Source organism: Magnolia sinica, chromosome 3, assembly GCF_029962835.1.
Source record: "Magnolia sinica isolate HGM2019 chromosome 3, MsV1, whole genome shotgun sequence".
NCBI classification, from domain to species: Eukaryota; Viridiplantae; Streptophyta; class Magnoliopsida; order Magnoliales; family Magnoliaceae; genus Magnolia; species Magnolia sinica.
Window position 1 is genome coordinate 27,321,629 of NC_080575.1, and position 8,669 is coordinate 27,330,297.

The 8,669-nt window shown below is 39.0% G+C and overlaps 1 long non-coding RNA gene across 1 annotated transcript; it reads left to right on the forward strand.

Annotated features, from left to right (window-relative positions):
* The first annotated feature begins 7,717 nt into the window (after positions 1–7,717).
* LOC131241486 (uncharacterized) lies at positions 7,718–8,301 on the forward strand. Its single transcript, XR_009169059.1, has 3 exons — positions 7,718–7,837; positions 8,024–8,089; positions 8,170–8,301. It is a non-coding gene; the product is annotated as an uncharacterized LOC131241486 (long non-coding RNA).
* Positions 8,302–8,669: the final 368 nt, after the last annotated feature.

Here is an 8,669-nt window from a genome sequence, read left to right on the forward strand (position 1 = left end):
ACCGATTCCAATTATCGGGGTCGAGGCCAATTCTGATTGACGTGACCGATTTGCTGATTGTCGTGACCGATTGCCGATTTTGATTAACGTGACCTATTTATCGATCGATTCCAATTGTTGTGACTAATTTGCCAATTCTGATTAGCGATCGAGGCTGATTATCATGACCAATTGCCAATTTCTGATTGATGTGATCGATTTATCGATTTTTTATTATCGATCAATTCTGATTGTCATGACCGATTTATCAATTTCGATTGTCATGGCCAATTGCCGATTCTAATTAACTTAACCGATTGTCGATTAGAGATCGAGGCCATTTATCATGACTGATTGTTAATTTTGATTAACATAACCGATTAGCTGATCCTAATTATTGACAGATTTCGATTGTCACGGCCGATTGTCAATTAGCAATTGAGGCCGATTATCGTGACCGATTGTCCATTTTCGATTGACGTGACCGATTTGTCAATTTTGATTATCGATCGATTCCAATTGTCGACACCGATTTGCCGATTCTGATTGTCGAGGCCCATTGTGATGTATTCGAGGCCCATGAGACGTAGCCCATTATGATATATTTTCAGCCCATATGGTGAGGCCCGACTTGATGTATATTAGGCCCGTGGGGGCGGCCCATTGTGATGTATATATAGACCCATGAGATGCAATCCAATTGATGTATATGTGGCCCATGAGTGAGGCCCATCGCGATATCTATTAAGCTCTTGAGTGAGGCCCATGGTGTTGTATAGTTAGCCCTGGTGTGAGGCCATGAGTCCATTATATGTTTGGCTCTATGTGACCATTCCTTGGGGGCAATGTTGGTTAAATGTCCACGTTGTCGAGGCCGATTGTTGATGCCGTTTATTGATACCGACTATAAGTATGTGATAGCATAGGATCATAATACATGCCCATACACATCATCTGCATGTTTGTTATGAGATGTGATTGACCATTGCATATGCCATAGGGCAGGTTGTTCATGGGGCTCCCTGATAGGCGGAGTTACCCCACATGAGAGCACGACATGCGCAGGATTGATATATGATTGGACTATGTGACTCATGCATCTCGCATTTGTGTGACATGACCACCGTACGCCCTAACGACATCTGGGTCGTAGCCTCCACAGGTATTCTGTGGATGGCCAGATGGGACATCAGAAATCTATTCTACATGGGATGCTATAGATATCCTTGGGTGAAAGTCCCAGAACCCTCTTAGTTCCAAAGGTTACTCCAACATCTAGACCGAGTGGATGTATGAGCGCATGAGGGCCGTATATTATTGGGCTGCGTCTCCCACTGTGTCATGGTCGGTTGGAAGGGGGTACAGCCTTACCTGCCTGAGAGGAGGGGGCAATGCCAGGCCGCTATCGAGGAATGGGTCCGCTATCGACGAGTCAGGCCTGATATTGGTAGGCGGATAGTGAGGTCTCTTCCACTCACCTTGTTGCGCATGGGGCGGCAATCTGGTTTGGAGTGTAATAGACCCGGTGATTCCCCAGAGAGGAATCATACCGATATGTGGACTTATTAAGCAGAAATTGCATATTCATTCATTCATTCATTCACTATCCACTCGGGCTGGTGGTGCATAACTATTTGTTACGTGTACCTTCGCATGGCCAGGATTTTAGTTAGGCACACGACTAACCTGAGATCAAGAGTTTACCACATTGAGTCTGACTATCCAAATTTAGGTATGGGACTGGTTTGGATAGAAGTCCCTTGTGATGGACCCCGAAGTCTGTGATACTACATACTATCATCCCGCCCTCGCACTCCAGCTTGGTCATTTCATTCGCATCGCATGTTGCATCCTCATGCATATGACATTTTGGGTTGTTATGTTTTCTATACTTATATGGCCTAGACAGACTTAGCAGGATTTACATATTGCACTGTACCATCGGCATCTGATATTTGGCTCTCCATGACTCCTCCTTTGCATAATTAATCTGGATTGCATACTCTGATATTATATAACTCATGAACTTGTCAGTGCTTCTATTTACTCTGATATCGTATGATTCATGAACTTGTCAGTACTTCTATTTACTCTGTTATCGTATGATTTATGATCTTGTCAATATTTCTATTTACTCTGATAATTCCTGATCTTGTCAGTAGTTCCTCTTACTCTGATATTAGTGTGCTTGACACTTACCTCGTGCACACACTTACACCACCCTCTAAGCTTTCTATAAGCTTATGCACGATAGATGCATGCAGGTGACGCTAGGTTGTAGCAGCATTGAGCTTGGAGCGTGTAGCGGTCTTCTGGAGCTTTGATTTTGATATATGTCTTTCCCTTTTTGCTATTGTACTCAAATATTTATATTAGTGGATATGTGATGATGATGTTGCCTTTGTGATTTGGGTAAACTTGTGGTTATGCTTATTACGAGTTAAATGTACATTGAAAAAAAAATCCTCCTTGTAGGATCCCAGGATTGGAATCTGGTGAATGGACGCTAGGAGCCGAGAATGGGGTACTACGGAGGCTATCGGCACCGGATTCGGCGATCGAAAATTTTGTGAGCCCGGTCTTGGAGTTTGAGGCATGACAATATCAATAGCATGACATCAGCCCATTTTTGATACAATTCATTATCAATCATGACATAATTGATGGGTGATCTTCTTAGTTCTCTATCAACCTTAATCTGTGGGCTTCGAAAATAGCCCATAGGGGGAGATCTCCAATCATCCTCATCTGCCTCAACCTAGCATATTTCTATAATTATTTTCCTTTCAAAGATCAAGGGCAAGGATCTTCTTTGCACCATGACCATCCTTCGGCTAATCCTTTAAGGATGTCCAGTCCTGTGGCCATCTGCGTAATTTCATTGTCATCCATGTTGTGATATCAAGTTATTTGCATTAATTCTACCTCATCAAAATTGTCCATCATCTGGGATGTCAAGGCATATATATAATAACAGTGTCAGGATGATACACTGGAACAATCCCACCATCTAGTTTATTACCAATTGTGAATCACCCACTATTGTCACATTTTATGAACCTAGTTCCATCAGTAATTCTAAATCAATTATCATAGCCTTACACTCGACCTATTTGTTGGTGCATTTAAATTCTAATTGGAACCACTACCAAAAAAGTGATCAAAGGCTACGGATGATTCTAGATTTTTGCTACGGATATAAACCGTAGCTCACTTGCTACGGCTTAAAACCGTAGCTAAAACTGTCCAAACCGTAACTAAAAGCTAACTCTATCAGGCGTACATACAACCTTGGATAGCCCCATAAGGGACTCTACAAGGCCCGTTAAAATGTGTGTACTCCATCTAATACGTCTATCCATTTTTAAAGAGTATGTTAGGGCAAGAACCCAAAAAAGGAAGTAGATCGAAAGCTCAAGTGGACCACACGGTAGGAAAGAGTGGAGATTAATCCAATGATCGATGGTGTAGTTCAATTAAACCTTCGATCTGCCTAGATGTTGGGTTCATTCCCTATAAAAAAAATTACAAAATTAATGAACGGAGTGGATATATCGATTGCATCAAGATGGACCCCACAAAGCCCTTGACAAGGTTGTCCGTCCATATCCTGTCAAATGTGAATTGTGGAGGGCTTGTTACGGCTTGTGCAATGGCTACGGTCATTTTGGCTTTTAGCTACAGTTAAAAACCATAGCAAGACCGTAGTAGGCGAAAATGTGAAAAACCACGCTGTCTTTTTCTTTTCCCCCTCTCATAAAACGTTCATTTCCCTCCACGCAACCCTATTCCCTCTCACATCCATCCCTTTCTCTCTCTCTCTCTCTTTCAATCTCCCGCGCCCCTCTTCTCTATCTCTCTCAATCTCAATCTCACGCGCCCCTCTTCTCTATCTCTCTCAATCTCCCATGCCCCTTCTCTCTCTCTCTCTCTCTCTCTCTCTCTCTCTCTCTCTCTCTCTCTCTCTCGATCTCCCACACCTCTTTTCTCTCTCACTGCAGAAGACATCTCGGCAGCGAATTCAGAACTTGGTAAGCTTCGAATATGAGCTTTTTTCCCTTCAGATTTGTGTGTGGATCTTTTTGATTACTTCCCCCGCAAACTTAGAATGCAGGGGAAGCCAAAATGTGGAGTTCCGATTGCCGGTGGTCTGGCACTTCACATTGAAAGAACTGCATTCTGGCTCACATGAAAGAACTACATTTTGCCAGTGTTCAATCCTTTGCTATCTTTTGTGCCAGTCATCAACCATTTCCTTCAAGAATGATCTAAAGGTGCTTGATGATATTACTGACAGTAAGGAGAATGGTAGATTACTTCAGCATGATCCTATGCTAATGGTTGTTACTTTGCAGGCATCCGCATGTTTTTTCTGCTGCCCATTCAGAATCTGATCTGCTGAAGGCATTTGAAGCATTGAAAAGAGTTGTCTATGCTCTCAGATTAGAGTGACAAGTTCTTGTCTGATCTTTCCTAACAACGATTCTTTTGTGTGTGTGTGTGTGTGTGTATTGTAAATATACATTATATCTAAATCTATAATATATATTATATATATTTACTATAATATATACCGTACGGAGTCCGTTTTACGAAAGACAGATAATCTGTTTGGCGGCTGCTGCTTATGGTTGGTATATGGAATTTGTAGAAGGAAAGAAATGCGTGGTGCTTCGACGACATGGCTGCTTATGACTGGATGTTATCTTTTCTTGAAGCTTGATTATTTGATTCTTTGATGCTCAAAGCACCCCATACCAGCTTTTTGGCTGTGTTTGGATGCACAGGTAAATTAAATTGCAAACATTCATTTTAGCCAAGATAAACTGATAACATATCGTACTATCTATATTGAGGAAGAAGAAGCCTCTCCTCCCATGCTACTAAATTTCTTTCAAGCTCAACCTAATGGGAATGCAACTGTTATTTACTACTTACAATTCAATATGATAGTGCATCCAAATGCACCTTTCTAACTCCATGTTTCGTTGTTTCCCAACACGTTTCTTGGTGATTCAGACATGGGTTGCCAGAAATTAGATCCAAAATGGGATGTGATGTGATGTGATTTGATGATATGAACTGATTGGATGCTGTCTTTTCTTAGTGAGTTTGCGCCCCTACCAATAGTCCCAAATAGACCATGTCTCTTTGGTTATGTTGTCTTTTGTTAATTATTTTTATGATGTTTGTCCATACAAAAAAGTTGCAGGTAGACCATGGACAAGAAACATTATCCTTATCTTTTTCACTGAACTTTTACCTTCATGTAAGGATACAACATTGTATTGCTCCGCTTGGGTCCACATGCTAAGATGGCCGGATGGGAACCATCCTTGTTTTAGGTTCCATCCTTTACCATTGAAAATATTTTCAAAGATCTCCAGCTGCGATGGAGGCAAAAATGACTCTTTCTTAATTAGAGCCTCAATTTCTAAATTAGGCATGCCATTTTAACTTCTAATTAAGTTCAGTCCACTGAATTCTTGAAACATTTAGAGAAACCAGTTCAATCCCACTAAAATGACCACGAAATCATTACAGAAAGAAGTAAAAAAAAAAAAAAAAAAAAACCCAAGAAATAGTATTTCCACTTTAATTCTCATCCTACTAAAAGTTCAAGTTCTAAAATATAGATAGCATTTTCAGTATTTATGTTAACCGATGGAGATAGGTGGTGGATAACTTGTTTGTTTACAATAAGAGAATATGAGATGTAGGAATTTATGGTGTCAAATACCAGTGCATGTGCATGATGACCCTAATTAGGTGTTTGACTGTCATAGATCTAATGATCCATGTTGATAAATTGCATTTTAGGTATGAAAAGGGCTTTATGGCTACTAGCAGTTTTCCAGGACATGAAGAACCATTTACTTTAATAGATGGTGAAAGGTGATAGATAAATTGTTTGTTTATGGTAGGAACTAAGCATAGTTATCAATGTCAACATCTTATCCCATTGATAAACTGGCATATTTGTTACTTATCAAAAAATGCATATTTAGTAGCTTTTAATATCTTGTACTATTGAAATGACGTTTTGGGTGCATCATCTGGGTTTTAAGTCTTCAAAGATCTCTTTTCATGGTAATGAAGCAACTTTTGCCTTGGGTAACTTGTTGTGCTTGTATGGATGCTAATAGATGATCTTTTTTCATTGTGTATTGATAATAACAATGAACCATTTCTGACTAGCATTTTAGCTGAGTATTTGAAAACTCTTTGGTGTTTTAGCTAGTTTCAAATCAAGATCATAGATGCATGTGTTTAGAATTAGATTCATGAATGGGTGAAAAATACTAATTAATTATTTTTTTAGTAAGGTGCAGGTTCAAAAAGGACCCTTTGGTTAATCGAGTTTCACCTATAATGGATAGGGAGTGAATAACACTAAGTTTTCCGGACCCACATTTTATTTCTGGAATGAGAAGTTTTTTAAAGTTTGCATGAGATCACCTTCCTGGTAGAGAAACCATTTTTTGTCCATGCACCACTTGTAGATGCGCATGTTTACCGATTTCTTATGATAATTTGGAAATACATCTAATGAAAAATGGATTCGATCCAAGATATAGGGTTTGGAACATGCATGGTGAGCATGTATCACCTGAGTGTACTAAACGTGCATCAATTTCCCAACAGTGCCATAGTGTCCCAAACTTAAATGACATTCACAACATGGTTGTTCAAGAACTCGGTGATAATAACCTAGATAAAGTTGGTCGATATAAAGGCCTAGGTGGGTATGCATCAAGAGGCACAGTCTGGTCAAAACCTCTCATCACCACCAGCAGCTAAATCTACTTAGGCATCATCGTTATGCAATTATAATTTTGCTAATGTAATAAGCTTACAATTAAATTATAAATGCTAACAATATCAATGCCATTTTATATGTATACATGTAGCCGGATACGATATATATCGATAAGAGATGCGAGTTGCTTAGTTGGGGCTTATGTGGTGTTGTTGCTTGTGGTCAAGTACACGAAGTTAGTCCAAATGCAGTTGTCCATTATGAGCCAGTAGTAGAGGGAGCTTTTGTTGTTATCCTAACTGAGATTATACACCCTGATGCTCCTTTGTGGAAAGAAGATGGATTTGCATCTACACTTGGAGAGGCCGGTCCGGGATCATTTGTGCAATGGGGGAAGTAATCAATGAGATTCCAATAATTTGAACAAATATAGTACTATATAATTGAACATATAGTAATTTGGCTTAAGTGGGTTTTGGTTGGGGCTTACATGATGCTTTTTTTTTCTATTTTTCTACTTACTCTATATGATGTTTGGCTTTTTTTTTGGTACTCTATAGTTCATCGATATTTATAGTCTGCGTGAATTTTGCACTATATATTTGAATATATTTATAGTCTTAGGCTCCATTTGATCATCACATTGGTGTTTATGAATGTAAATTAATCTCAAACCAAATGGAGCTTAAGCCCTTTTTTAACTCCGCCAATGCAACTCCTTGCATTGCCGGTCCCAAGCCCAAGTAAAGGAGGAGGGAGAAGGGCTTTAAGGTGAGTTTTATCATTTTTTTTTCATTTTTTGAAGTTGTTATAATTTTTGAGTTTATTTTTGCTTACAGGCTGGCAGATTTGCTCGCATATGTTGGCGTATGGCCTAACAATTCAGTAGATTATGATGTTCGTAAGAAACTAAAATACTTCAATTTCATTAAGTTCATGCCATGGTCTCTGATGACTGATCACTTGTCCATTTTTGCAGGATTAGGATACGATTCCACCATTCCTGATGCTCCAAATGCAGAATCACATCTCTTAACTAAGACATTAGCTGAGAAAGTTAGTAACCATGTTGATCAGTATTTAGAAGCCATGGATAAGGTGATTTGAATCATTTGATGTATCCTTAGTGTTTCTTATTGCTCTTTTGAAACTGGACATGCAACCTGTAACTTGCTCTTTTCAAACTAGATGTGCAATCTATAACATGCACTAGCTTGGTTTTGGGAATCTTTCTGTCAATGATATTATTCAAATCACAAATGTTTGGTTTGTCATTTGTTTTAGGTTAAACTAAAGCAAGGTCTTAGAACTGCAATGAGCATTTCTAGTGAGGGAAATGCATATCTACAAGTAAGCTTGTAAAATTTCCCCCTTTGTCTGGGATTTATCTCTCTGCTGAACTGTAAGTGCACTTTTAATATGTAATATAGGACAGCCAATTCTGGAAGCTTTACAAGGAAGACCCAGCTTCCTGTTCCATTGTAATGAAGACTTCGGTTGGGCTTGTTTATCTGTTTGCCTATTTGCTAGAGCCTTTTATGCCATCTTTCTCTATTGCAGTAATACATCCAGGCTTTGTTAGAAGAAAATGCTCTTGTAGCCATATTTTTTTCACTGTTCATGCCTATTTTACTTTTTGGTACTTTAAATAGTTTCAATTTCATTTGTCATTTTGAAGCATTTCTTGTTTGTGGATGCCATTTAGGTACTAAAGCAACTTAATTTGTCTCTTGAAACACAACTCTCAATTTGTGATGAAAAAGAAGATACCCAGAAATTCAATTCTTCCACAATTTGGGAATTTAATGAATCTCGAAAGTCTTGATCTTTCTAATAACAGTATAACAGGTTCTATCCCTTCCACTTTAGGGAACTTAACAAAGCTAACAGTCCTCTCCCTCTTTCAAAATCAAATTTTTGGTTCTATTCC